The following is a 6,968-nucleotide window of genomic DNA, read 5'->3' as shown; positions in this document are numbered from 1 at the left end:
TTCAATGGAGAAGAGGAGATTGTGAGGAAACATGATTGAAATGTGCGAAACAATGAGAGATGAAGGCATATTAGCCTGAAAGAAATGGTATCTCTCGGTCAAACGCCATGTGGCGTAGACTAAATGTAAGATACAGAAAGTTTTCAGTACATAAGCAGTAAAAACTTTATCCACCAGTGGTGGTGGATAAATCTGCAACTCATTATGATGAAATCAACACAACCTTCTGAGGTATTCAGTCTGTATTTATCATGCTAAGTCATACAAGGCAAAGAGATGGAAAATGGAATGAGGATAGTTAAGCGGTTGTTTCTGCAAAGAACGCGTCCAACACATTTGAGAGCTGTCACTCTACGTGCATCTGACCGCTGTACTCGTCCCTGGTCGTGTCGTGGTTCTGAATTGGCACTTTTACCACTGCGGCCCGGGTTCAATTCCCCGTAAGGGCTGTTTTGCTCAGCATCAACAGCTGGGCATCTGTGATAGGATTCCTTTCAATGCTTCGAATCAATCAATGTCTCCACGAACATCAGAGTCAATGTTCCAGCCTCTTAAAGAAGGAGAAGGTGCTTCGGCACTCCATGAACCAACATGAGACTGAGATATTTATTTTGTTTCCTTGCCATTTCGAGGAGCCGCAGCGATTGGGTCGATGGCTCTGTGAAATTGAAAAGTGCCGATTCGCAGTGTGTGGGACTATTTGGTCTTCCTCACTTGTGATGACGCGGCGACATTGACTGTGATGTTCTCCGGGACGTGTACTGAAAGAGATTCTCGTGTCTGCATATCAGGAGCTCAAACTTCATCTCGGCTTCATAACAATGAGGAACATTAGGTTGTAAGTGTAATAAATACCTGCATTAACCTCGAGCTCGAGAGGAGTGAAACCTACAATGTTCAGACCTGGAGTCAGGCAAGTTAGACTTTGCACCACTTGTCCCACGTGTTCTTCACGCTTTCATGCTTCAGAGTTGTGATGTTAACATGGACAGGAGAAATAGCTGTCATATTCAAAAATTTAACCAGGCAAGAAAATCAACACCTCTGCTTCAGTCCAATCCTCACCACTTAGTGTTTCAGCGCGATTTATAATGAAAACACATCTGTCATGATGAAGTTTCCATTCAGCCTCTTGTCTGTTCAGCCATTGAATGGGATCATCGGTGATTCTGTAAATTTAAACATTAGTTCCCTGCCTTTCCTCCATAAATCAAGATAAACTCGAGCATAATGGCAACATCAAATAGAGTCATAGATTCAGAGAGATGTACAGCATGGAAACAGACCCTTTGGTCCTACTCGTCAATTTTGACCAGATATCCCAACCCAATCTAGTCCCATCTGCCATCACCCCGTCCATATCCCTCCAAACCCTTTAAATTCGTATATCCATCCAAATGCCTCTTAAATATTGCAATTGTACCAGCCTCCACCACTTTCTTTGGCAGCACATTCCATACACTTATCACTCTCTGTGTGGTAAAGTTGCCCCGTCGGTCTCAAATATATCTTTCCACTTTCACCCTAAAACTATGCACTCTAATTTTGGACTCACAGACCCCAGGAAAAAGCTTTTTTTTCTATTTATCCTATCTTTGACCCTCATAATTTTGAAAACCTCTAATAAGTCACCCCTCAGCCTCCGACGCTCCAGGGAAAACAGCCCCAGCCTGTTAAGCCTCTCCCTATATTGCAAATCCTCCAACCCAGGCAAAATCCTATTTGTTTTCTGAACTCTTTCAAATTTCGTAACTTCTTTCCGATGGGAAGGAGACCAGATAAGCACGCAATATTCCAACAGTGGCCTAACCAATGTCTTGTACAGCCGCAACATTACCACCCAACTCATGTATTCAATACTCTGATCAATAAAGGAAAGCGTGCTAAAAGCCTTCTTCACTATCCTATCTTCCTGCGACTCCACTTTCAAGTTAAATTTCAAATATCAGAATCCTATGAACCTGCACTCCAAGGGCTCTTTGTTCAGTAACACTCCCTCGGACATTACCATTAAGCGTTGAAGTCCCGTTATGATTTGCTTTCCCAAAATGCAGCACCTCACATTTATCTGATTTAAACTCCATCTGCCACTTCTCAGCCGATTGGCCGAACTGTTCAAGATCCTGTTCTAATCTGTGGTAACTCACTTTGCTGTCCACTACACCTCCAAATAAATGACAAAAAGTAGAGGACCCAGCACCGATCCTTGTAGCACTCCACTGGTCACGGGACTCCAGTCTGAAAAACAACCCTCCAGCACCAAACTCGGTCCTCCCCCTTTGAGCTAATTATATACCGTTAATTATTTGAAGTTTAGTTTGCTGGAATGATGTGCGTGCGTTTTCATGAAATGTAATATCATGACACGAGCTGAAAATCGCTTGCTGCAATTTAAACAAATACGCAGTCAGTCTTATGATAAAAGTCAGAAAAAGAAAATATTGCCTGCATTTCTTTCTGCACAGATTCTCCTCCACGAGCTGTATCTTTCCCACATTTTCCCTTATTTTTGGGAGATTTCCTTGGGACAGGTATTGACTGAATCTACAAACATGGTTCCTGCTAAATACTAATTCAATTCAGATTAAAATAACTGAGTATACTTTCTCCCAACCTGATGTCTCATTGCTCCGTGCTACTTATCAATACAATCTGCTCCAGGGGAGGTTGGAACTTCCAGCCAGCTGCCACAATGCCCCCTGGTTTATGCCAACAGAAGCTGCTCCATATAAGTTGGAGGTCCCAATCTGATATCACAATGCTCCTTGCTCCATGTCAACAGAAGTTGCTACAGGTGATTGTGGAGTCCCAGCCCCGGCATTTCATGCACATTTACACCGTCACAGCGGGCTCATCCTCATGCCCATTTCCAGTTTGATCTTCGCTGCTGCGCCACTCAGTCTCTCTTAGTTTAGCTCTGGGAACACGAGATTATATGATATTCCACAACATTGGTTACTTATGTGGAATATCACAATTCTCCATTTCATAAATCAGAATTCACGCCCACGCATTTTCAAAGATTTGCCTCACTTCCATGGTCACTAACCCTCCTTTACATCGCTCTTTCCATTTCACAGAGCCATTCCATAATCTAACGCGCACACTGGCACCGTTCTATCTGTGCTGCTGCTGTCACTCTTGATGGGTAAACGTGTCCAATCCCATAATCGGGAACATGAAACCACTCGATCCATTTCAATCCCGGTGGTTGTGAAATCAATCATCATGTTGGAGCCTTTACTGCCATGGACCAGAGATGACCTGCTACCAATTTGTCTTGACTTCCAGTATGGCACATCACTCTCTACGTTTCCATTAATGCCACTGACGTTGATCTTTTAAACCCTTTTCGAGGAGAAAGTGAGGACTGCAGATGCTGGAGATCGGAGCTGAAAATGTGTTGCTGGAAAAGCGCAGCAACTCAGGCAGCATCCAAAGAGCAGGAGAGTCGACGTTTCAGCATGCCAGAAACGTCGATTCCCCTGCTCCTTGGATGCTGCCTGACCTGCTGCCCTTTACCAGCAACACATTTTCAGCTTTTAACCAGTTTGCCATGGTAAAATAAACACACCAGGTCAACCATACTAGTCTAATTCTTGTGCTCGGTGGCTTTCAGTCTGATGTTAAGCTGACTGGTTTGTGATCTCTACTACCATGATGCTCTCCCGACGCCATTCCTTCTATTGTGCTCCTCTTGTTGGTCTTGCCATGACTGATCAAAACAGTGCTCTTGAAATCACTTCAAAAATCATTTCGCATTACAATGACACACTACATTGGAGTTGTGAAAATCCACTGTTATTTCTACCCTTTTATTTGATCATTATTGAGAAATTAACTGTCATTAGCTCCACTATACTGCTAAGTTGTTCTGGTCTCTGTGGCATTCTTCCAGCACTGTCACTGCATTTTTTGTTCCTTCGCTGAATTTTTACAGTCGCGTTTGATATTCATTTAAGACATCGTTCCTCAGAACTGCAATTTTTCAATTGCAAAATCGCCAGCCTTTTCATTTAAAGTCCCCTCTAATGATATCAAAGGGGGAAAAATGAGAGTTTCAGCAGCAGACGAAATGAGATTCGGACGAGTTATCAATGTCAGCGTGTGGGGCACATGTGATCATGGTGATGATGAGATCCAATAGCGCAACCCAGCAGCTTTCATGCTAACATTTGTTTGGTGTTAGCTGCACAAATTGCCAGAGTCATTTCCCTTAATTTTGCAATCTGTCTTTTTGTTTTTGGCTTTTCTTTTCCACCTGTAGTTCTCCCTTGATGGCAGTAACTCTGTCTAACGTTCAAAATGCCTACCTTTCTTATACCGCAAAATCAGATTATCTCATTGGTTCGATGTTGGCAGAATAATAAATTCAAAATTGATTTGCTTTTAGTTTACAGAGACGTAATTGAATCTCGATGGTTAAAGTTGAATTGTCGTCAAAATGACAACCAACTCAGGTACCTATTTCACAGCCAAATGTTATATATTTTCAATTTTCCAGTAAACTCTGACACTGCTCTCGTAAGCTCTCAGTGCAGAACAACATTCTACCTCTCTTCAAGGTACACCACACACTTTCAACTTCATAACTCTTTGCAATTCCACATCAGGTTGTCACTTCCCCATCACACACAAAACCAGAAATACAGACCTCAAACAAAGGACAGTTATAAGTGAATAAAGGAATAGTAAAATGTGCCATGTCACAATCAAAGTGAAACAGGGGATAGAGAAAGATACTGGACTTGCCAGCACACAGAAAATAGTCAAGTATTTTGCAGGAATATGCATCATAGTCATGAGAATGAATTGATCTAATTTTTTTAGGTAACATGGTGATGTCGTAGAACTCTATATTAACGCCAAGAGCAGTAGCCTGTAGTGTTTAGTGAAATGCAAGACTGCTTCAGACTCTCTCATTAAGTGTAAAATCCATATTTGGCAGTGCGGGGGAGGGGGGGGGGGCGTAAGGAGCGTTAGAATACATAGAGCAGAAGTAGAGGAGTGGGAAGAGCACAGAGGAATGTTGGGCTGGAAGCAGTGGTGGATTAATGGGGTGTAAGACCATGGATGGATTTGAAAACAAATCTGAGAATTATAAAATCAGTGGAGACTCATCCTGGGAACCAATGCAGATCAGTGAGTTTTATTTAGTCAGAACAGAAGGGAAGTCAAGGAGGAAATGACAAGCAGTTCGCTTAACATCTGTCACATGAAAGCTTCTCAATTTTTTTTTTAAATAAAGTTGTTGAGCAAGGCACTTGGAGAAAGAAAATCAAGGGTATGACGAAAATTAAAGATACTTTGCGAAAGTTTAGTCAATTTTTACCAGATTATTGAAGTTCTTTGTGGAGCTATCGTGTGCTATGGATAAACTGCCATTTACTGACCCATTCGTGAGGCTGTCAAACTTCACTTGAAGGCTCCCACCATCCTCCTCACAATATACATTCCGATCCAGTTGGTGTCATCAACAAGTTTGGAAAAATTACAAGAGGTCCAAATATCCAAATCATGTATAATGGTTGGGAACAATTTGGTTCAAGCATTGAATCATAGAATCCCTGCAAAGCAGTCACGGCAGTGAGGCCCTACTCTCTCCCTATAATGCTGCATTTAGCATGCCCAATCCACTTAGCCTGTACATTCCTGGATATAATGGGCAATTCACCTGAACCGTGAATGTTTGTACTGTGTTCAGAAATAGCAGCATCCGCAGGAATCCCACGCAGACACTGAGAATGTGTTCACTTCATGTTGTCAATCGCGTGACGGTGGATTTGAACCCTGGTCTCTAGCACTGTGAGGCAGCAGTGCTGTCACTTATCCTTGTGTGACTCCACCAGTAACAGAACACCAACCTGAGAAAAGTGCGCTTATTCCTACTCTATGCTTTCCAGCTGGTAAACAATCCTTAATCAATGCTGGTACGTTTACAACAACCACATTGTATTTCGTGAAGTTGTGTGGGACCGGATAAAAAGCCTCCTGAACAAGCAAAATAGAGGGGTACCAACCTGAATTCCACTCCACAGGAGACGTTGCAGAGATCACATAACTTGAAAGATGACTCCCAGCGCATCCACATTCTCTCATTGTCTTCCTCTTTCTTCAACATTTTGGGATAAAGCCTGTCTGGTCTAATTGACTCAAACTTTAGTCCACTTAACTTTTGAAGTACGACCTATTTCCTGTTCTTATTTGTTTTGCCCCTTGTTTCATATTTTTGGGACATTTAATCTCCTGATGAAGGGCTTCTGATTGGATGTTGTCTGACGGCCTGTGTTTTTCCAGTACCACATTCTTCGACACTGATTGCAAGCATTTGCGATCCTCACTTTCTCCTTTTCCACAATCCTGACATTTGCAAAGTTTCTCACTGTGCTGATTCGCTTTGCGTCTTGCCAGGCCAGATGATCAGCTGAAGCCTCGCCCACGAACACGTGCTCTGTTTCTCCCGACTTTCAAAGAAGTTTGTACCTTTCCTGTTCAGAACACCATACTATTCAGGTTGGGATAAATGATGTGGCTCCGTCAGACTCTGCTGTGATCTTTGATCCAAATTTGCTGAGTGCAAATCAATCCTTCTAAAACCCTGTACAATTGATTTGAAGAATATAATTGAGAGAGAACCCATTCAAACATGCTCGGTCAAGTGTCTAAACAACTCTTTATGTGGCTCAGTGTCAAGTGTTGCCTTTTCACATTCCTGTGAATCATCTTGTACATTTTGATAGATGGAAGACGGGGTAGAATTATAATCTTATGTTGTTGATTTCGATTCCATTGCAATTCCTTCATCATTTCCAGGTGTTTAACCTGTAACTCCTCACCTGCCAATGATCAGGGAGCACGTGCACTACTGCACTGCAGCAGTTCAAGAAGATCATTCATCGACATCGACATCAGCAATTGGAGATTGACAATATCAGCCAGTCTTGCTCATGAAAGGGATGGAGAGTAGG

Source organism: Chiloscyllium plagiosum, unplaced genomic scaffold, assembly GCF_037043375.1.
Source record: "Chiloscyllium plagiosum isolate Xiang-an unplaced genomic scaffold, Cpla_swu_hap1 HiC_scaffold_39, whole genome shotgun sequence".
Classification (NCBI taxonomy): domain Eukaryota; kingdom Metazoa; phylum Chordata; class Chondrichthyes; order Orectolobiformes; family Hemiscylliidae; genus Chiloscyllium; species Chiloscyllium plagiosum.
The sequence above is the reverse complement of the archived record's forward strand: the minus strand, read 5'-3'. Positions refer to the sequence as shown.